The sequence below is a fragment of the Arachis ipaensis genome, chromosome B2 (genome assembly GCF_059453495.1).
Source record: "Arachis ipaensis isolate K30076 ecotype BB chromosome B2, ASM5945349v1, whole genome shotgun sequence".
Lineage (NCBI taxonomy): Eukaryota > Viridiplantae > Streptophyta > Magnoliopsida > Fabales > Fabaceae > Arachis > Arachis ipaensis.
This window is the reverse complement of record NC_142437.1, coordinates 50,284,907-50,308,689: the sequence shown is the minus strand read 5'-3', so window position 1 is coordinate 50,308,689 and position 23,783 is coordinate 50,284,907. Positions and strand designations below refer to the sequence as shown.

Genomic DNA, 23,783 nt, shown 5'->3' with positions numbered 1-23,783 from the left:
GCAATTTATTAACCAGGAGATTGAAAAGAATAAGAAAGCTTGTCCTTGGAGTTATGAATTGGTTTGGTAAAAGCTGAGTAAAGCAGAATTCAAATTGCCAAAACCAAAACATGAAGGAAAATCAGAACAGTTTACAAAAATTTGGGCAGCATTCCGGCTAAAATTGGATGTTCCCGGATAATAAACAGCAAGCAGAATAGTTCATATGAATTAAAATACAGCTGCAAATACAAATACGGAATATGAACACGAAAAACAGTGTAAAAAGCATCATGCAACAGTGAAGAACAGCATATGAACAGCAACAACATAAGAATTGTGAAATTGATAAAACAAGAAGCACGAACAGCGCAATTATCAGGCCTAAATCCACTAACCACATCTTAGCTACCTAACAACCTAGAATCCACTACAACATACATCTCTAACTAGCCTAGTTTTGAACGTAAACGGAAAAATGTGCAATTAACTACAAATTGAAAGAAGAGTGGCGTTTTGTGGAACCTGATAGGCGTATGAACGAAAGTAGGGCAGCGAGATGGCTGGGGGGTGGTGGCGGTGGTGACTGTAACAACCCTAGTTTTTGAAAATCAAATAATTAGTTATTTGTGATTTATTTTATTTGTTGATAATTTTATTTTAAGAAAATTATTTTACTAGAGGTAATTAAATAGAGTTTCATGATAATTGGAGTTTAAACTAATTAGAATTTTTATATAATCTTTATTGGATCTTTGGTATAATTAAAATTATAATTTTGGTAATTGGAAAATAAGAAAGAATTATATAATTTAATTTAAATAAATTCTATTATGAATGAATTATGTTCTATTTTATTAATTTGTACTCTTGGAGATTAATTTATTAGAAATGATTAGTTTGACTTTTATAAATGCTTTATGTTTAAGTCAGTCAATTTTTATGCACAATTTTTATTATAAGTAGTTATTTTATAAATTGAAATTAAAGTTTTGGTAATAGAAAAATAATGAAAAGTGATATCATTTAATTTGAATAATTAATATTTTGAGTTTAAATTATATTTTATGAAAATGAGATTAATATGCTTATTTTATAATTTATATTAAAAATAATTAATTTAACTTAGCAATATGTTGATAAATAATGTTCCTAAATATTTTTAATAGAATATATTTGATTTTAAAATTACTCTACCCTTCAATTTTATCAAAATATCTATTCATAGCTATCCACTATTCTTTTATAAAATCCTAATTTCTAACCCTAATTCCCAAATCAAACTCAGAAACCTAAATTCCTAAATTAAAAAACCCTAACCCTCACTCTCTCACCACACTCAGCCGCACCCCCACCCCCTTTCCTTTCCTAAACGTAAACATCACACACACACAATTGAGAAAGAAACAGAGAAAGGGAGAGATGCTGCTCCGCTGCCGCCGTGACGTGACCACCGGACTGCCGCACTCTGCGCGGTCCAGCTCGCTGCCGCCGCGTCTCGCCTGCACCGTCGCCTCCACTGAGTGGTTGCCGTCATCGTGCGAGAAAGGTGACAGAGCTCCCGAGGGGTCGTTGAGCCACTACGGTCGCCGTTGTGTTGGCTGTCCTCACCGCCGTTGGACCCATCGCACGCGTAGTCGTCCAAAGAGCGCCGCTGACCATCGCTGCTACCACTAGGGTTTATCGTCGTTGCTCTGCCTTGCTATTGCCATCAGAGCCGCCGCTGAGGAAGGGAGCCCGAACATCGTCGCTGGCAAGGAGGCTTGGCCGTCGCCGAACGGAACACGATGGTACTGAGAGGCATCACCGTTGATGATGCCAAAGCTCGAAAAGGGCTGTGGCGCGGTCGCCGAACCACTGCGCCGCTGTAGCTGTCCCCGGGAAGGTTGTTGGAGCTTGCCGAGGGTACTGTTCTAATTCTAAAGAAATTTATCCATGTCACTACTCATTTTTATCTCCTATTCTGTCTCTGCCTCTGAATTCTGCAAGTTGCCTGAGCCTTCTGCCACCGGGAACCAACGTTCGAGCTGCCCAGGAAACCACCATTAGAACCACTACTATTTTGCTGCCACCGAGGTCGTTGGTGCTTATCAATAGTACTATTCTGGTTCTGAATCGATTAGTTCATGCCACTGCTGCTGCTGAGAAGTGATCAGAAATGCCGCTGCTGTTGATTCGGTTCAAGGTTGTTGCCACTGCGAATTAAAAATAAAAGAAGGCTTTGTTGCATTTGAATATCGAATTTCGGCTAATCGAGGTAGGGGATTTATTTTTAAAGTTAAACGTTTTTAATTTAGAATACCTACAAAGTTATTGGATAAATGCAAATGGTTAATAATGGTTAAGAATTTCTTAATTAACATGAATGACTTGAAATACATTTGAAATTAGTTAGTCGTTGTGATTATTCTGAGCTATGATTGAACTTAGATGCTGTTGTGAATAATGATTAACTTAGTGTAACTTATTAAATTGAAATATGCCGAGTTAATTATTGAACAGCTGTTGTATGGATAATTGATAAATTGAGTTTGGATTGCTGCTGTGAATGTAATTGGTTTTGTTGTTATGAGAGACTAATTGATAGAAATAAGCTTGGGTTGAGGTTGTGAAATTTGGATTAAGTTTGATGATGTTTTAGTGTTTTAATTGGAGTATTGAATTCAGGTTATGGCTGTGAATGTCTTTGGGCTTTGTTGTGAGTGTTTGAAGCTATAATTGATATTGGTTTTTTTTATTTTGATGGAATTGTTGAAAAGTTCTGATTCTATGTGATTATACTGAATTAGTTGAGTTGTGTGGCTATATTCTGGTTATTGAGAGTAAGTGCTTGTTGTTATTTTTAGTTATCTGATGTATCGGATTGGCTGTGGAATTGACTTGTGACTGGTTGGAATTGGTTTTGGTAGTTGTTAATGTTGGTTCATGATTAATTAGAATTAAGTTTGAGAACTGCTAAAAGATTGAAGCTTGATTATTAAAGTGACTTTTTTTTATGAAATCTGAATTTAGAGATAAAATCAGTAACTCTAAAAGTATAAGGATAACTTGTGATAATTGGAAACTATATGGAGCAGGATTTTTGGGTGAACATATTATAAGAGAACTGAAATTTTGTAAATAATACATACTCTACGTGTTTTGGTGTCAATATTGCTAAGATTTTGGTTAAGTTAGGTGATAATGTGTTTTGGGTATTTGGAAAGTGAAAAACTGTTAGTCCTTTGGTTAAAGTAATTTATGAATTGATCAAATTGAAGTTGAATTGATGGAGTATGTAGAAGTTGCAGATTATGGATGAATTGTTAACTATTGCGGATTGTTAAATTTCTGATTGATTGAGAATTTGCTGTGATAATTGTTGAGAAAGGTTTGATGAGATATTGAGAAAGAGGGAACCCGTAAGGGTGGTTAAGTCTGAGTTTTAGGGGAGGTGCTGTCGAAATTTTATAAAAACCTGAGGTTTTAATTGAAAAGTAATTTTAAAAGAATTGAACTTGGAAAATTATATTATTGGAGTTTTATTTAGGTAAGAAAAGAATTATACTATTTTGAATTTGAATTACCAAGGTTTATGTTCAAGTTTGAATTATTTATAAAAGAAGTTATGTTTTGAGATTTATTCAATATGAAGAGAGTTATGCTTGGGGTTTGAAATAAAGGATTACTTTTTAGAAGTTTAATGAATATATAATATTTGAATTTGAATGGTAAAGAGAGATGGTTTTTGAGTCCTTGGGAAGTTAGTAAACTTGAAAAAGAGTTTTATTTGGTTACTTTTAGTAAGAGGGTGATGCTTTGAAAAGTATTTAGCAAATTTAAAATAAATGATTTTCTTGAGTCTTTTGAAAGAAAATTAAACTAGAAAATAGTTTTAAAATTGGTTCGAGTTAAGAGGTTGCAAAAGTGGAAGTCGTAAAGTTTGTACAACATGATTGAATAAAGAAAGAGAGAGATATTGTATAAGAATATATAACTGGAGATGAATAACGAGAATGATAACTTATGATGATAATTACACTGATTCTTTTGAGGAAAGGTATTCTGTTTATGAAATTGTTGGCAAGGACGTGGGTTTTGTCCCGCTTGCGTATTTATGATTATTAAAGAGAATAAAAAGTAGAGGACCTGTTGAAAGGTCATTTGTTGCCTGAGGCAACCCAAGAGATGTGTTTATTCATTTGTTGCGTTAAAGCAACGCCAGATATACTTGTATGATCATCTGCTGCATTGAGGCAGTCAGATAGATGGTGGTGCGACCACTGAGAACGCTTTCCTGTGGTACAGATCCATATTTTAATTCTGTAAGGCAGAGTGGTTATTTCCTGCTACAGAAGTACCGTGACCACCTGTTCCATTTCTGTAGTGGCAGAAGGGTTATTTTCTGTATACAGAAGTTGTGTCAGCATACATCCCTGCAGTGGCAGATGTGTTATTTCCTGCGTGCAGTGGACCCTGTGGTGGCAGAGGGGTTATTTCCTGTACACAAGGGTATAGCTAATAGGAAAGCCATATCCGGCTAGTAATGCTGGGTTATGTCGGCAGCGGGTAGAAACCGACAAATGAGCTCATTACCTGCACTAGGGCTAGACATGTATCATCCTTATCTGCGCATCTGTATTTGATTGTGTTTGCTTGTTTTATTTCTTTGTAATTTGTGCTGCTTGTCTTGTTGTGATTTTTTTGTATGTTGAATTAAATCTCTTGCTTGTACTTTTAGTTTCTGAATGTTTTAAAGAGATTAATAAATGACGTAGTGATTGAGAATTAATTAAGTGGCTGAAAAATGATTGATATAATTAATCTTGTCATTGAGATCTGTTTTGAGTTTAGAGTCTTCGAAAAAGGTGATCAATTAGTTAAAGTAAAGCTAAGAGTATATCCAAAAGGTTTGATGAAATATAGTTTCCTTGAGTATGTTAATTATTTGCATTTTATTTTATTACTTTTACGGCATTCCCATTCCCTACTGAGAATGTGTGGTTTGTTCTCACCCCAAAATCTTCTACCTTTTCAGTAACACAGGTTCGAAGAACGGTGTGAAGCTGCGGGCTATTATAGAATTTATTTATGAGTTAATTGTGAGTTAATTTGCTTTCATAGAGTTCCCTCGCCCTTATTGCTTAAGATTTTTATTTTATACAGAGGGATAGGATTTGTATCTGAGTTTTATTTGAAATCTTTTGTATGATAGATATTATTATTAATAATTATGTGATTATTGTTACTTAGTGATCTTGAATATATGATTTTGATAAACCAAAAACAAAATATTTCTAGAATTTTCTTAAAAACTGAAACACAATATCGAACTAAAGGCTCAATAGTAAATAGTTAATAAAGGAAAGCAGGTTAGTAATGGCTTACTTTTGGTACGATCATGACGTTTTGGAAGTTGGGTCGTTACAGTGACTGACGCGGCGGTGCAGGCAGTTGGCGCGGCGGTGGTCAGCTGTCCGGTGGTAGGGGTTTCGGGTAGGGGTAATGGGAGGGGTAGGGGTTAAGGGGGAAGGATGGGAGGGGGTGAGGGTGGTGGTGGGAGGTGCGGTTGTGATGTGGGTGGCGGTGGCTGGCCGCGGTGGTGGAAGAGAGAAGAGAAGAGAGAGAGAGAAGAAGGAGAGAGAAGGAAGAAGGAGTGGGGGATGGTTGGCGCGATGGGTTTGGGTGGTCGGCGCTGGGGCGGCGGTCTGGTGTGGGTGGTGGTGAAGGGTGCAGAGGGGTTGGTTTGATGGGTATTTAATGGAGCCATCAGCAAGTTGGAGACATATTCGGGTTGGTTTGACTTCTTCAGTTAAACCAAGCTTTCTGATAGTGGATGCAGGTATTAGATTGATAATTGCCCCAAGATCACATAAATCTGTCTTGGTGCAATTACCCTCTAATGTGCATGGTATCATGAAGCTCCCGGGATCTTTAAGCTTTTCTGGGAAGCTTTTCAGAATGACTGCACTGCATTCTTCAGTGAGGAGAACTCTTTCAGTTTCTCTTCAATCCTTCTTATGACTCAAGATCTCTTTCATGAACTTGGCATAAGAAGGTATTTGCTCAAGTGCCTCTGCAAATGAAATCTTTATTTCAAGAGTCCTGAGATACTCTGCAAAGCGAGCAAATTGCCTATCCTGCTCCTCTTGGCGGAGTTTTTGAGGATAAGGTATTTTGGCTATGTATTCTTCAACCTTGGTTGCTGCAGGTTTATTTCCTACAGAGGTGGTTGGAGAAGCCTTTTTAGAGGGGTTGTTATCAGCACTTGTGTGTGTCTGATCCCTCACTGGCGTTTGAATGCCAGGGGTGGAAGCTGGATTGGCGTCGGATGTAACAACCCTAGTTTTTGAAAATTAAATAATTAGTTATTTGTGATTTATTTTATTTGTTGATAATTTTATTTTAAGGAAATTATTTTACTAAAGGTAATTAAATGGAGTTTCATAATAATTGAAGTTTAAATTAATTAGAAATTTTATATAATCTTTATTAGATATTTGGTATAATTGAAATTATAATTTTGATAATTGAAAAATAAGAAAAATTGTATAATTTAATTTAAATAAATTCTATTTTGAATGAATTATGTTATTAATTTGAACTCTTAGAAATTAATTTATTAGAAATGATTAGATTAATTTTTATAAATACTTTAAGTTTACATCAATTAATATTTATGTACAATTTTTATTATAATTAATGATTTTATGAATTGAAATTAAAGTCTAGTGATAGAAAAATAATGAGAAGTTATATCATTTAATTTGAATGATTAATATTGAGTTTGAACTATATTTTGTAATTATATGATTAATATGTTCATTTTATATTCTAAATTACAAATGATTGATTGAACTTAGCAATATGTTGATAAATAATGTTCCTAAATATTTTTAATAGAGTATATTTGATTCTAAAATTACTCTACTATTCAATTTTATCAAAATATCTATTCATATCTATCCATATTACTTTATAAAATCCCTAATTCCTAAATTCCCAAATTAAACTAGAAACCTAAATCCCTAAATTAAGAAACCTAACCCTAATTTTTCCCTTTCCCCAGACCGCAGCCCCCACCCCCTTCCTAAACCTAACGTAGAAACGGAATTAGACAGGGAGAGATAGGAAATCAGAGTGTGATCCAAGGAAGGAGAGGAGGGAGACACCGTCGCCACGCAGCCACCGTTCAGTCGCCAGAGCCACCGCTGGGGGTTCTTCGCCGTCACCGTCGTCGCTATCCACGCGAGTTGCAGCGCTGCGAAGTCCAGCCACCGCGACCTCCGTGGAGCCCGCATTGCTGTCACCGCCGTTGGACCCATCGCACGCGTAGTCGTCCAAGGAGCACCGCTGACCATCGCTGCTGCCACTAGGGTTTACCGCCGTTGCTCTGCCTTGCTAATGCCATCAGAGCCGCCGGTGAGGAAGGGAGCCCGAACGCCGTCGCTGGGAAGGAGGCTTGGCCGTCGCCAGACAGAACGCGATGGTACTGAGAGGCATCACCGTTGATGACGCCAAAGCTTGACAAGGGCGCCGTCGCCGAACCACCGCGCCGCCATGTCGCTGTCGCCGTCGAGGGAAGCCACCACCATCGCTTGGGAAGAACCCGAAGAGTGAGAGGGAGACTGCAGAGAAAACGCAACCGCCAGAGAGGAAAATAGCATTGCTGCCATCGCCGTCGTCACCGTAGATGTCACCGTCGCTGCCATGTGAGGAAGGAAGAAGTTGCCCTGCCACCACCTGAGCTTGCTATTGCATTCGTCCGTACTGCTACCGCTGCTTCTTCGTTCTGTTACTACTTTCTAATTGTTGTAAGACATTTGTGTTCTGAATCTTCACTTGATGTTTTTGTTTATTCCACTGCCATTTTATTAGCCTTGCTTTGTTCCAATTTGATTTTGTCCTAAACTTCCAGAATTGTTACTTTTATCCGATTTGAATTCATAGTTTTTGCTTGCTACCGTGGCCACCTCACATCGCTGGCTCTGTTTGAAAATGGCTGCTACTTCTGGAATCCCAGATCGGAGAGGAGATGAGAGGAGGCGTTTAACCTTGACATTGTTGCTGCCGTGGAAATAGGTGCTGGAAACTGCTAATGGAGCAGCTGTGTTTAGTGATTTTTGCGAGTTTCGATATTGAGGTAGGGGATTTAACGTTTTTAATTTAGAATGCCCACCAAGTTATTTGAATAAGTGCAAATGGTTAACAATGGTTTAGAATTTCTTAATTGTCATGAATGACCTGAAATGCATTTGAAATTTGTTAGTTGTGAATATTTTGAGCTGTGACTGGAATTAAATGTGGCTGTGAATGGTGATTCATTTGATAATACTTGTTAAATTGAAATTTGATGAGTTAAGTATTGAAAAGTTGTCGTAATGTTAATTGATGAACTGAGTTAGATTTGTGTTTGGTTTGGGATTATTGTGATGATGGTTGAGGTTGTGAAATTTGGAGTGAGTTTGATGATGTGTTAGTGCTTCCATTGGATTATTGAATTCAGGTTAAGGCTGCGAATGTCTTTGGGCTTTGTTGTGAGTGTTTGAAGTTGTAATTGATATTGTTTTCTCTGATATGGATGGAATTGAGTTGAATTATAACTGTAGTTGGTGATTGATTTGATGATTGTGCGTACTGAATGTTGTAAGAGATAGAATAAATGGTGTTACTTTTGTTGCTGAGCTTGCTGGTGTGAATTGACGAGTTATTGTGTGTTTGAATGATGATGAGTGTATATGGAAAATTATGCTTGGCATAGTGTAGAAAAGAAAAGGTTTGATGATGCTTAAGTACTTGACATCGTGTGAATTATTGATTCTGGGTTCTTGGGCTGTGTTGGCAATGAAGACAATTTTGAATAACTGGAAAGAGGTTAAACGTATGATTTTGGAAGGGTTATAAGTTCAAATGTGGTTTTTGATAAGTAAGGTTGTTGAAAATGCTTAAGGCAGAATTTCTGCATACATGACAGTAGAAAGAATCAATTTCTGGGAGCATCCCAGGTCATATACTAGAATGAAACTATTTTTGCATGAAACTTTACTGTGTTTTGAGCATCTCATAAAAAATTCAGAATTTATTGATAAGTATTTTGGGAGAAATGAATTTTTGAAGATTGATGGTTTCTGCAGAAAATTCTGTTTCTTTACTGCAGAAGCACCAACTTCCAACTCACTTAACTTTCAATTCTGGTAAGTATTTGAGCTGAAACCAACGGCATTTTCAAGCTTCCTGTGTCCACAATCTTCATTTTAAATTTCATGTCAATATCCTATTTAACCAAGTAGATATGTTGAAAAGAGTATGGATAACTCACTGGATTTTTGGAAACCGAATTCTAAAAGGCCTGGCTGTGTTTCTCACTTCATAATTTTTCCATATGACATGGTATTAATCTGGAATTTGATTCAATAAAAAGCTAAAAGTGTCTTGTTTGAGGTCGTGACTTTTGAAAGGCATTGGGTGAAAACTGGATTTTTAAGGAATTTATCAAACTTACTACTTGCTGCTGTTTTTCTGTATTTTCTTAGGAAACAATAACAGAATTTTAAAAGAGATGGTACTAGTTTTTATTGTGACCAAATTACCTCAACACCAAGTTTCTTGGAATACTAGTTTATTGAGTTTAATTTTGAAAGAATCCTATGATAAATGAAAGTTAGTTACAAATTGATGAGGTGAAAGTTGAATTGATCGGTTATGTGGGAATTGTGGGTTATGACTGAACTGTTGGCTATTGTAAATTGTGAATTTTCTGACTGATTTGAGAACCTCTTATTTGGTAATTGTTGAGGAAAGGGGGAGATTTGTTGAGAAAGAGGGAACCCGAAAGGGTGGCTAAGTCCGAGTTTTAGGGGAGGTGCTGCCGAAATTTTATAAAATTTGAAGTTTTATTTGAAAAGTTATTTTAGAAGGTTTGAATTTGGAAGGTTATGTTATTTAAGTTTTATCTATTGATTAAAGTATTATGTATGAGCTGAATTTATTATGAAAACAATTTTATTTAGTTAAGAAAAGAATTATAATATTTTGAATTTGAATTTCTAAGGAAGGGTTTATGTTTCGAACTTGAATTATTTAAGAAAGAAATTATGTTTTAAATTTGATTCAATATAGAAAGAGTTTTATTTGATTACTTCTAATGAAAGGTTATGTTTTGAAAAGTGTTTAATGAATTTAAAAATAAATGATTTTCTTGAGTCTTTGATAGAGAACTAGAATGAAAGATATTGCATAAGAATGTGAATGTGATGATGAATAAAGAGAATGATAATGAATGATGATAATGAGGATGATTATGTGATGATCTGCTGCGTGAAGGCAGTCAGATAGATGGTGGTACGACCACTGAGAGTGCTTCCCTGAGATACTTAGCTATAATGCTATTCTGTAAGTCAGAGGACTCTTACAGAGGTATCGAGAAAACACAACTGGCATATACTCTTGTAAATCAAAGGACTCTTACAGTGAGTGTGTGTGTGCGTGCTCCTGTAAGTCAAAGGACTCTTACAGTGAGTGTGTTGGGCAGATATAAGTTAACTAGCTCTGCCATGCAAGTCAAAGGACTCTTGTAGTGGGTTGCTAGTGCCGCCCTGCAAGTCAAAGGACTCTTGCAGTGGTTTGCCTCACAAGTCAATGGACTCTTGCGAGGGGCATTGCCAACAGGGAAGCCTTACCTGGTCAAAGGACTCCGGGTAACGTCGGGAGCGGGTATGTAACCGACAAATGAGCTCATTACCTGCACTAGGGCTAGACATGCATCATCCTTGTTTGCGCATTTGCATTTGGTTGGGTTTGCACATTGTACTTCCCTGTGATTGTGCTGTTTGTCTTGCTGTGACTTGTTTGTATGTTGAACTGAATCTCTTGCTTGTACTATTAGTTTGTGAATGTATTAAATTGATTAAGAATTGATGTTTTGATTGAGAATTAATTATGTGACTGATAGATGGTTAATGTGACTAGTTTCATATTTAGAATTTGTTTGAGTTTAGAGATTTTGAAGGAGGTAATTTAATTAGCCAAAGTAAAACCAAAAGTATTTTCAAAAAAAAAAAAAAAGTTTGATAAAAATATAGTTTCCTTGAGTATGTTAATTATTTGCATGTTAATCATTACTTTTACGGCATTCCTATTCCCTACTGAGAACGTGTGGTTTGTTCTCACCCCAAAATCTTCCACCCTTTCAGTGACACAGGTTTTGAGGATTCAGTTTGAAGCTGCGGGCGATTCTAGAATTTATTTACGAGTTAAAGTTATGACTTGAGTTTCTTTCATAGAATTCCCTCGCCCTTACTGCTTAAGGTTTTATTTTATGCAGAGGGATAGGAGTTGTACCTGAATTTTATTTAAATTCTTTTGTATAATATTACTATTATTAATAACTATGTGATTATTATTACTTGGTGATGTTTGCTATATGATTTCAATTAATACAAACAAAAATTTCTGGTATTTTTACTAAAATTGAATCGCGATATCAAACTAAAGGCTTAATAGTAAATAGTTAATAAGGAAAACAGGTCAGTAACGTCTTACTTTTGGTACGATCATGACGTATTGGAAGTTGGGTCGTTACAATATGGTATCAGAGCAGTTCGTTCCTGTTAGAGCCTTGGGAAAGGACTGACTATGCTTCATTGCATACTCTGAGTATCTGTCATGCTTTGTGACTTGTTCTGGTAACAAGAGTTTGTGTTTTATTTGCATGACTGTCTGATGATTAACGCTATTAGTTTACCATTGCATTCCTCATGGTATTAGGTCTGGCCAACTTAATACTAATGATTTATGTATATGGGAACACTAATGGGTTATCATAGACGAAATAGAAGTTATAAGTGATGCGATTAACGGGGTTTGGAAGCGTTAGAGGTTATGAAGTTAGCTTTGATTCGACGTATAATCTTTACTCGTGCCACATGAACTCGTGCCATCCTTTTCTTCGTTGCTTTCATTGGAATTCTCTGGTTTGAATTTCCTCCTTAGAATGTGATTTGATTGTTTTCCAACCATACCTTGTCATTCTTGTATACCTTTGCTTGCCTATGAATCTGATGTCTTACGTAACTTTTTGAATATTCATTCTTGAGAAATGCCTATGCTTCTTTCATATATTCTATTTTATTTGATTTAAGTTCGGATTTATTTTATTCTAGCAATTTTCGAGGGCGAAAATTTTTTTAAGGTGGGTAGAATGTAACAACCCTAGTTTTTGAAAATTAAATAATTAGTTATTTGTGATTTATTTTATTTGTTGATAATTTTATTTTAAGGAAATTATTTTACTAAAGGTAATTAAATGGAGTTTCATAATAATTGAAGTTTAAATTAATTAGAAATTTTATATAATTTTTATTAGATATTTGGTATAATTGAAATTATAATTTTGATAATTGAAAAATAAGAAAAATTGTATAATTTAATTTAAATAAATTCTATTTTGAATGAATTATGTTATTAATTTGAACTCTTAGAAATTAATTTATTAGAAATGATTAGATTAATTTTTATAAATACTTTAAGTTTACATCAATTAATATTTATGTACAATTTTTATTATAATTAATGATTTTATGAATTGAAATTAAAGTCTAGTGATAGAAAAATAATGAGAAGTTATATCATTTAATTTGAATGATTAATATTGAGTTTGAACTATATTTTATAATTATATGATTAATATGTTCATTTTATATTTTAAATTAGAAATGATTGATTGAACTTAGCAATATGTTGATAAATAATATTCCTAAATATTTTTAATAGAGTATATTTGATTTTAAAATTACTCTACTATTCAATTTTATCAAAATATCTATTCATATCTATCCATATTACTTTATAAAATCCCTAATTCCTAAATTCCCAAATCAAACTCAGAAACCTAAATTCCTAAATTAAGAAACCTAACCCTAATTTTTCCCTTTCCCCAGCTTCTGACCGCAGCCCCCACCCCCTTCCTAAACCTAACGTAGAAACGGAATTAGACAGGGAGAGATAGGAAATCAGAGTGTGATCCAAGGAAGGAGAGAAGGGAGACACCGTCGCCACGCAGCCACCGTTCAGTCGCCAGAGCCGCCGCTGGGGGTTCTTCGCCGTCACCGTCGTCGCTATCCACGCGAGTTGCAGCGCTGCGAAGTCCAGCCACCGCGACCTCTGTGGAGCCCGCGTTGCTGTCACCGCCGTTGGACCCATCGCACGCGTAGTCGTCCAAGGAGCACCGCTGACCATCGCTGCTGCCACTAGGGTTTACCGCTGTTGCTCTGCCTTGCTAATGCCATCAGAGCCGCCGGTGAGGAAGGGAGCCCGAACGCCGTCGCTGGGAAGGAGGCTTGGCCATCGCCAGACAGAACGCGATGGTACTGAGAGGCATCACCGTTGATGACGCCAAAGCTTGACAAGGGCTGTAGCGCCGTCGCCGAACCACCGCGCCGCCATGTCGCTGTCGCCGTCGAGGGAAGCCACCACCATCGCTTGGGAAGAACCCGAAGAGTGAGAGGGAGCCTGCAGAGAAAACGCAACCGCCAGAGAGGAAAATAGCATTGCTGCCATCGCCGTCGTCACCGTAGATGTCACCGTCGCTGCCATGTGAGGAAGGAGGAAGTTGCCCTGCCACCACCTGAGCTTGCTATTGCAGTCGTCCGTACTGCTACCGCTGCTTCTTCGTTCTGTTACTACCTTCTAAATGTTGTAAGACATTTGTGTTCTGAATCTTCACTTGATGTTTTTGTTTATTCCACTGCCATTTTATTAGCCTTGCTTTGTTCCAATTTGATTTTTTCCTAAACTTCCAGAATTGTTACTTTTATCCGATTTGAATTCATGGTTTTTGCTTGCTACCGTGGCCACCTCACATCGCTGCTGGCTCTGTTTGAAAATGGCTGCTACTTCTGGAATCCCAGATCGGAGAGGAGAGGAGAGGAGGCATTTAACCTTGTCATTGTTGCTGCCGTGGAAATAGGTGCTGGAAACTGCTAATGGAGCAGCTGTGTTTAGTGATTTTTGCGAGTTTCGATATTGAGGTAGGGGATTTAACGTTTTTAATTTAGAATGCCCACCAAGTTATTTGAATAAGTGCAAATGGTTAACAATGGTTTAGAATTTCTTAATTGTCATGAATGACCTGAAATGCATTTGAAATTTGTTAGTTGTGAATATTTTGAGCTGTGACTGGAATTAAATGTGGCTGTGAATGGTGATTCATTTGATAATACTTGTTAAATTGAAATTTGATGAGTTAAGTATTGAAAAGTTGTCGTAATGTTAATTGATGAACTGAGTTAGATTTGTGTTTGGTTTGGGATTATTGTGATGATGGTTGAGGTTGTGAAATTTGGAGTGAGTTTGATGATGTGTTAGTGCTTCCATTGAATTATTGAATTCAGGTTAACGCTGCGAATGTCTTTGGGCTTTGTTGTGAGTGTTTGAAGTTGTAATTGATATTGTTTTCTCTGATATGGATGGAATTGAGTTGAATTATAACTGTAGTTGGTGATTGATTTGATGATTGTGCGTACTGAATGTTGTAAGGGATAGAATAAATGGTGTTACTTTTGTTGCTGAGCTTGCTGGTGTGAATTGATGAGTTATTGTGTGTTTGAATGATGATGAGTGTATATGGAAAATTATGCTTGGCATAGTGTAGAAAAGAAAAGGTTTGATGATGCTTAAGTACTTGACATCGTGTGAATTATTGATTCTGGGTTCATGGGCTGTGTTGGCAATGAAGACAATTTTGAATAATTGGAAAGAGGTTAAACGTATGATTTTGGAAGGGTTATAAGTTCAAATGTGGTTTTTGATAAGTAAGGTTGTTGAAAATGCTTAAGGCAGAATTTCTGCATACATGACAGTAGAAAGAATCAATTTCTGGGAGCATCCCAGGTCATATACTAGAATGAAACTATTTTTGCATGAAACTTTACTGTGTTTTGAGCATCTCATAAAAAATTCAGAATTTATTGATGAGTATTTTGGGAGAAATGAATTTTTGAAGATTGATGGTTTCTGCAGAAAATTCTGTTTCTTTACTGCAGAAGCACCAACTTCCAACTAACTTAACTTTCAATTCTGGTAAGTATTTGAGCTGAAACTAACGGCATTTTCAAGCTTCCTGTGTCCACAATCTTCATTTTAAATTTCATGTCAATATCCTATTTAACCAAATAGATATGTTGAAAAGAGTATGGATAACTCACTGGATTTTTGGAAACCGAATTCTAAAAGGCCTGGCTGTGTTTCTCACTTCATAACTTTTTCATATGACATGGTATTAATCTGGAATTTGATTCAATAAAAAGCTAAAAGAGTCTTGTTTGATGTCGTGAATTTTGAAAGGCATTGGGTGAAAACTGGATTTTTAAGGAATTTATCAAACTTACTACTTGCTGCTGTTTTTCTGCATTTTCTTAGGAAACAATAACAGAATTTTAAGAGAGATGGTACAAGTTTTTATTGTGACCAAATTACCTCAACACCAAGTTTCATGGAATACTAGTTTATTGAGTTTAATTTTGAAAGAATCTTATGATAAATGAAAGTTAGTTACGAATTGATGAGGTGAAAGTTGAATTGATGGGTTATGTGGGAATTGTGGGTTATGACTGAACTGTTGGCTATTGTAAATTGTGAATTTTCTGACTGATTTGAGAACCTCTTATTTGGTAATTGTTGAGGAAAGGGGGAGATTTGTTGAGAAAGAGGGAACCCGTAAGGGTGGCTAAGTCCGAGTTTTAGGGGAGGTGCTGCCGAAATTTTATAAAATTTGAAGTTTTATTTGAAAAGTTATTTTAGAAGGTTTGAATTTGGAAGGTTATGTTATTTAAGTTTTATCTATTGATTAAAGTATTATGTATGAGCTGAATTTATTATGAAAACAATTTTATTTAGTTAAGAAAAGAATTATAATATTTTGAATTTGAATTACTAAGGAAGGGTTTATGTTTCGAACTTGAATTATTTAAGAAAGAAATTATGTTTTAAATTTGATTCAATATAGAAAGAGTTTTATTTGATTACTTCTAATGAAAGATTATGTTTTGAAAAGTGTTTAATGAATTTAAAAATAAATGATTTTCTTGAGTCTTTGATAGAGAACTAGAATGAAAGATATTGCATAAGAATGTGATGATGAATAAAGAGAATGATAATGAATGATGATAATGAGGATGATTATGTGATGATCTGCTGCGTGAAGGCAGTCAGATAGATGGTGGTACGACCACTGAGAGTGCTTCCCTGGGATACTTAGCTATAATGCTATTCTGTAAGTCAGAGGACTCTTACAGAGGTATCGAGAAAACACAACTGGCATATACTCTTGTAAGTCAAAGGACTCTTACAGTGTGTGTGTGTGTGTGTGCTCCTGTAAGTCAAAGGACTCTTGCAGTGGTTTGCCTCACAAGTCAAAGGACTCTTGCGAGGGGCATTGCCAACAGGGAAGCCTTACCTGGTCAAAGGACTCCGGGTAACGTCGGGAGCGGGTATGTAACTGACAAATGAGCTCATTACCTGCACTAGAGCTAGACATGCATCATCCTTGTTTGCGCATTTGCATTTGGTTGTGTTTGCACATTGTACTTCCCTGTGATTGTGCTGTTTGTCTTGCTGTGACTTGTTTGTATGTTGAACTGAATCTCTTGCTTGTACTATTAGTTTGTGAATGTATTAAATTGATTAAGAATTGATGTTTTGATTGAGAATTAATTATGTGACTGATAGATGGTTAATGTGACTAGTTTCATATTTAGAATTTGTTTGAGTTTAGAGATTTTGAAGGAGGTAATTTAATTAGCCAAAGTAAAACCAAAAGTATTTTCAAAAAAAAAAAAAGTTTGATAAAAATATAGTTTTCTTGAGTATGTTAATTATTTGCATGTTAATCATTACTTTTATGGCATTCCCATTCCCTACTGAGAACGTGTGGTTTGTTCTCACCCCAAAATCTTCCACCCTTTCAGTGACCCAGGTTTTGAAGATTCATTTTGAAGCTGCGGGCGATTCTAGAATTTATTTACGAGTTAAAGTTATGACTTGAGTTTCTTTCATAGAATTCCCTCGCCCTTACTGCTTAAGGTTTTATTTTATGCAGAGGGATAGGAGTTGTACCTGAATTTTATTTAAATTCTTTTGTATAATATTACTATTATTAATAACTATGTGATTATTATTACTTGGTGATGTTTGCTATATGATTTCAATTAATAAAAAACAAAAATTTCTAGTATTTTTACTAAAATTGAATCGCGATATCGAACTAAAGGCTTAATAGTAAATAGTTAATAAGGAAAACAGGTCAGTAACGCCTTACTTTTGGTACGATCATGACGTATTGGAAGTTGGGTCGTTACATTGGACGCCAGAGTTGAGCTTCCTTTGGGCGTTTAACGCCGACTCCTTGCTTGTTTGTGGCGTTTGAACACCAGAACTGAGCATGGGTTGGGAGTTTAACACAAGCTCTCCATCCTTTTCTGGCATTCCTTTTCTGGCATTTGAGCGCCAGAATCATTCCTCTCTGGGCTCTTACTGTCCTCAGAGGGATTTTGGATGATATTTTGCTCATCCTCTGTCAGTTGTACTTTCCTTGGCTTTCTGCTACTCTGAAGTGAGGTATTTAATGTTTTCCCACTTCTTAATTGAAATGCCTTGCACTCTTCTGTTATCTGCTTTGATAACTGCTGTTTTGTCTGATTCAACTGTGCCTCCATATTTTTATTAGCATTTTTAGTGTCTTGTAGCATCTCCTTGAATTCTACTAGCTATTTTGTTAGAAAGCACAATTGTTGATTGAGTTCAGCAACTTGTTCTGGAGGACCAAGTTCAGTAGATACTGCTTTGGCTTCTTCTTTTATGGAGGACCCATTACTTATGTACAGATGCTGGTTTTTGACAACTATATCAATAAGCTCTTGAGCCTTTTCAATAGTTTTGCTGCACCATGACAATGAGCTGAGGATTTAGCTCAAAACTGCCTGCTTTTATGGAGGGTATACAGATACTACTCCCATATGCAGCAGTAGTGGGGTTAGCATATGACTCCAGAGTCCTTCTGGACTGTTCATTTCCACTTTGATCCATGATGGAGAAAAGGAGATGATGTGAATTACAAGTAAAATATGTTTTTATTTTTTTTGTTTTTCTTTTATTTAATTAAAAATAACCAAAAAAATAAAATAAAATAAAGTAAAATAATTAGAAAATAAAATATAGATTACAAAAATTAAAAAAAAGAAAATAAAAAGAAATTTGAATGTTGAATTGACTAATTATTTGAAAAGATTTGAAAATTTTTGAATATGATTTTTGAATAAGATTTTGAATTTTGAAAAGATTTGATTTTTAAAATAAAAATCTGAATTTTTAAAGGTAATTTTCGAAAATCAGTTAAAATAAAGGGAAAAGATATTTTTGAATTCAATGAGGAAAGAAAAAAACAATAAAAAAACACAAAACTTAAATTTTTAGATCCAATGCTCTTTATTTTCAAAAATTTTGGAGGGAAAACACCAAGGAACACCAAACTTAAAAATTTTAAGATCAAAATACAAAGAAGACTCAAGAACACCTTGAAGACTCACAAGAACAAGATTCAAAGATTCAAGAACATAAAAGGGAACACCAAACTTAAAACTTTTAGAAAACTAAGAATAACTTTTCGAAAATTAAAGAAAAATAACAAGAGAACACCAAACTTAAAAGTTTGGCACCAGATTTAATCAAAGAAAAATTATTTTTGAAAAAGTTTTAAAAGAAAAATTCCTAATTACCAGAAACATAAACACAACGCTCTAGCGAATTGAGTTATAAATTTAAAGTGTTTTAATAAGGTATTTAATTTATAAAATTTTTTTTGAAAACTGATATTTTGAAAAAGCACTAGAAAAACAAGAAAAATCACAAAACAAGAAAAACTAAAGATCAAACAAGGAAAATAAACAAGAACAACTTAAAGATTAAGAAAGAACAATGAATATAAATTCGAAAATTTAAAAGAAAATAAAAACATGCAATTGACACCAAACTTAAAATATGAAACTAAACTCAAACAGGAAAACTCAATTATTAGTTTGTAAAAATTTTTGAAAAATTTAAAAAGAGAAAATAAGAATTTAAAAAAATTCAACCAAAAACAATGATAGAAGACTCTAAACCAAAAAAAAAGAAAAAATTTCCTAATCTAAGCAACAAAATAAACCATCAGTTGTCCAAACTCAAACAATCCCTGGCAACGGCGCCAAAAACTTGGTGCACGAATTGTAAATCACACATTTCACAACTCGTACCACTAACCAGCAAGTGCACTGGGTCGTCCAAGTAATACCTTACGTGAGTAAGGGTCGAATCCCACGGAGATTGTTGGCTTGAAGTAATCTATGGTTATCTTGTAATTCTTAGTCAGGATATCAATTATAATTATCAGTTTGGATTGCGAAAAATGAAAGAGCATGAATTAAATACTTGTTATGCAGTAATGGAGAATATGTTGGAGTTTTGGAGATGCTTTGTCTTCTGAATCTCTGCTTTCTTACTGTCATCTTCTTCACGCACGCAAGGTTCCTCCTATGGCAAGCTGTGTGTTGGTGGATCACCGTTGTCAATGGCTACCATCCGTCCTCTTAGTGAAAATGGTCCAAATGCATTGTCACCACACGGCTAATCATCTGTCGGTTCTCACTCATGCTGGAATAGGATCCATTGATCCTTTTGCGTCTGTCACTACGCCCAACCCTTGTGAGTTTGAAGCTTGTCACAGTCATTCAATCCCTGAATCCTACTCAGTATACCACAGACAAGGTTTAGACTTTTCGGATTCTCAAGAATGCTGCCAATGGATTCTAGCTTATACCACGAAGATTCTAATTAAGGAATCCAAGAGATACTCATTCAATCGAAGGTCGAACGGAGGTGGTTGTTCGGCACGCGTTCATAGGTTGAGAATGGTGATGAGTGTCACGGATCATCACATCCATCATATTGAAGTGCAAATGAACATCTTAGATAGAAACAAGCGTGTTTGAATAGAAAACAGAAATAATTGCATTAATTCATCGAGACACAGCAGAGCTCCTCACCCCCAACAATGGAGTGGCACTTGAAACCACATGCCAACTTCTTCCTGCAGCCTCCAACCTTCAATCAAGCCCACTCCAACTCATTCAAGACACACTCATCAATTAATCAAGGCCACAAGAAGCATCTAGAATGGTTTATTTTTATTTCATTTTAATTTGCTTTTAATTTCATTTAAGTTTGTAATTAGGAGAGCCTATATAAAGGCCTTAGTTTCATAGAATGAGTCATGGCTGGATTGGGGGAAGTCTTCGGACCCTCTCTATTCACCATCAATTTCTTCTCTTTTCTTACTTACTTTGTAAATAATTTAGTTATGAATTACTAACTCTTTCTATTGGGAAAGAGAGGTCTATTGTTTTTCAATGGATTGATTGTTTTTATTCTTCTTCTTCTCTTCATCTCTCTTTGATTTACTAGAAAGAATTTCGTTCTTCATGATAGCATTCAATTATCTTGGAAAAGAGATTGAATGTAATTGGGTTTTATGGGAACCTTGGAAGAGGAAACATAGAACCATGCTTGAAATTCTTTCTTACACTTGAATAGGATTTGGGTTTTGGTGTTTGGATATGGTGACATATAATTCTCCCTCTACTTGAACCTAGGAAAGTATGTGGTATAATTAGGGAACAAGCTTCATCTCTTCTCATGAGCAATTAGACCAAGGAATTGGCTATTGATCAAGATTTGAGAGATTGAGTCACCAAGGGATTGGGGCTCAATCAATCATGATTGCCAAGAGGTCAATGAGTTGCATGATTGAAAATGAGATGAAATCAATTAATCCGGAGAATGCAATATCTCTTGATCCCAATGTTTATTTTATCTTTCTTTCTTTTATTTACTTTATAGTTATTTACTTTTCTGCACTTTACATTTCCAGCACTTTACTTTCTTGTACTTTACTTTCTTTGCTATTTACTTTCTTGCACTTTATTGCTTTCCTTTACTTTCATGTCATTTACATTTCCTTGTTGCTTATCACTTCAAAATTGAATCGTCTAACTAGGATAATTAATTAACTATAGTTTGCCTTAATCCGTTAATCTCTGTGGGATTCGACCCCACTCCTAGTAGGTTATTACTTGACGATATTTGGTGCGCTTGCCAAAGAACGGATTCATCACTCATTTTATAATGGGGTGTGAATTCCGGTCATCAAATTTTATGGCGCCGTTGCCGGGGATTGGCTTAAATTTGACAGTGATTAAATCAATTGGAGAGCTAGATTAAGCAATTTAAATTCCTTGTTATTTTATCTTGTTTAGCATTTTTATTTTCTTTTATTTTGAGTTCTATCTCTTTCTTCTTTGATTGTTTTATCATTCGCATTTTCACTCTTCTAACTGTTTGAGTAATTGCACCACTCACACTAACATTCACTCTAACAAAAGTAACTTCCTTATTCCATTTTTTTCTTTCTTTCTTCTCTTGTTTTGCCTTGCTAGTTGTATGACAGGTAGAAGAAGCGGGGCTTCAACTTCCTTTGATTCTGAACCTGAGAGGACCTTCCTTAGACTAAAGAGGGAAGCAAGAGAGAAAAGAGTTATTGGCGCTGAGGAAGAGGAGGAGTATTTTGAAACAAATATGGAAGAGAACATGGAGAACCATCATGAAGAAGAAGCTCACAACCATGCCAGAGAAGGTCCAGTAAATCATGATGGGCAAGAGAGGAGAGTCTTAGGCTCCTACATCAACCCAAATCCAGGAAATTATGGCAGCAGCATCTTAAAGCCAACAATTCATGCCAACAATTTTGAGCTGAAACCTCAGCTCATCACACTCGTTCAGAACAATTGCTCATATGGAGGAAGTGCCCAAGAAGACCCTAACCAACATCTCAGCACATTCTTGAGGATATGTGATACTGTAAAGTCCAACGAGGTACACCCCGACATCTATAAACTACTCTTGTAAAGTTCAACGAGGTACACCCCCGACATTCTTGGAATCATTCCCCAAAGATAGCCTAACCACATGGGAGGAGGTCATGAACAGATTCCTTGCAAGATTTTACCCTCCATAAAGAATCATTAGGCTGAGAGCTGAGGTACAAACTTTCAGACAACAAGATAGAGAAACACTCTATGAGGCTTGGGAAAGATTCAAAGATCTGACAAGAAGATGCCCACCAGAAATGTTCAATGAATGGGTACAACTACACATCTTTTATGAGGGACTATCCTATGAAGCAAAGAAGGCTATGGATCATTCTTCAGGAGGCTCACTCAACAAGAAGAAAACCATTGAAGAGGCCATAGATGTCATTGAAACTGTAGCTGAAATGAGTATTTCTATGCTTCAGAAAGGACTCAGAAAAAGGGAGTGCTAGAGCTCAACACTGTAGACGCTTTGTTAGCTCAGAACAAAGCAATTGCAGCTCAAATAGCAGCTCTAACAAAAAGGATGGAGGCTAACCAAGCCTAGGTTATTCAGGACCAAACGCCCCAACAAGAAGGGAATGCACCAGGATCTGAAGGTGACTGGGAACAAGCAAATTATATGAACAATTCATCCAGACCACCATATGACCCACACTCTAAGACATACAACCTAGGTTGGAAGAATCACCAAAACTTTGGGTGGGTGATGAGCGGATAATTTATACGCTTTTTGGCATTGTTTTTAGTATGTTTTTAGTAGGATCTAGTTACTTTTAGGGATATTTTTATTAGTTTTTATGTTAAATTTACATTTCTGGACTTTACTATGAGTTTGTGTATTTTTCTGTGATTTCAGGTATTTTCTGGCTGAAATTGAGGGACTTGAGCAAAAATCAGATTCAGAGATTGAAGAAGGACTGCTGATACTATTGGATTCTGACCTCCCTGCACTCAAAGTGGATTCTCTGGAGCTACAGAACTCAAAATGGCGCGCTTCCAATTGCGTTGGAAAGTAGACATCTAGGGCTTTCTAGCAATATATAATAATCATTACTTTGGCCAAGTTTAGACGACGCAAAAGGGCATTGAATGCCAGTTCTACGCTGCAGCCTGGAGTTAAACGCCAGAAACACGTCACGAACCAGAGTTGAACGCCAAAAACATGTTACAACTTGGCGTTCAACTCCAGAAGAAGCCTCTGCACCTGTAAACTTCAAGCTCAGCCCAAGCACACACTAAGTGGGCCCCGGAAGTGGATTTATGCATCAATTACTTACTTCTGTAAACCCTAGTAACTAGTTTAGTATAAATAGGACTTTTTACTATTGTATTTACATCTTCGGATCATCTTTGATCATTTTTATGCTATCTTAGACTTTCATGGGGGCTGGCCATTCGGCCATATGCCTGGACCATTATCACTTATGTATTTTCAAACGGTAGAGTTTCTGCACTCCATAGATTAAGGTGTGGAGCTCTGCTATTCCTCATGATTTAATGCAAAGTACTACTATTTTCTATTCAATTCAACTTATTCCGCTTCTAAGATATCCATTCGCACCCAAGAACATGATGAATGTGATGATTATGTGACGCTCATCATCATTCTCACTTATGAACACGTGCCTAACAAACACTTCCGTTATACATGCAACCAAGCTAGAATGAGTATCTCTTATATATCTAATACAGGGGACCGAGTCCGAGTTATTAGTATCTTCGTGGTATAAGTTAGAACCCATGGATGGCCATTCCTGTGATCCGGAAAGTCTAAACCTTGTCTGTGGTATTCCGAGAAGGATCTGGGAAGGAATGGCTGTGACGAACTTCAAACTCGCGAGTGCTGGGCGTAGTGACAGACGCAAA

General features: G+C 36.0%; 2 long non-coding RNA genes across 4 annotated transcripts; both read left to right on the top strand.

Annotated features, from left to right (window-relative positions):
• Positions 1 to 6,967: 6,967 nt before the first annotated feature.
• On the top strand, positions 6,968 to 12,262 carry LOC148573937 (uncharacterized). 2 transcript variants are annotated; one of them, XR_015905310.1, is made up of 3 exons: positions 6,985 to 7,772; positions 7,909 to 8,101; positions 11,151 to 12,262. It is a non-coding gene; the product is annotated as an uncharacterized LOC148573937 (long non-coding RNA). The 2 variants fall into 2 exon arrangements; XR_015905309.1 differs by lacking the exon at positions 11,151 to 12,262 and having other exon boundaries at positions 6,968 to 7,772; positions 7,909 to 11,022.
• Positions 12,263 to 12,587: 325 nt separating this feature from the next.
• LOC110268833 (uncharacterized) lies at positions 12,588 to 23,442 on the top strand. Of its 2 annotated transcripts, XR_015905311.1 has the most exons (3): positions 12,588 to 13,985; positions 21,483 to 22,616; positions 22,774 to 23,442. It is a non-coding gene; the product is annotated as an uncharacterized LOC110268833 (long non-coding RNA). The 2 variants fall into 2 exon arrangements; XR_015905312.1 differs by lacking the exons at positions 21,483 to 22,616; positions 22,774 to 23,442 and adding an exon at positions 16,923 to 17,188.
• Positions 23,443 to 23,783: the final 341 nt, after the last annotated feature.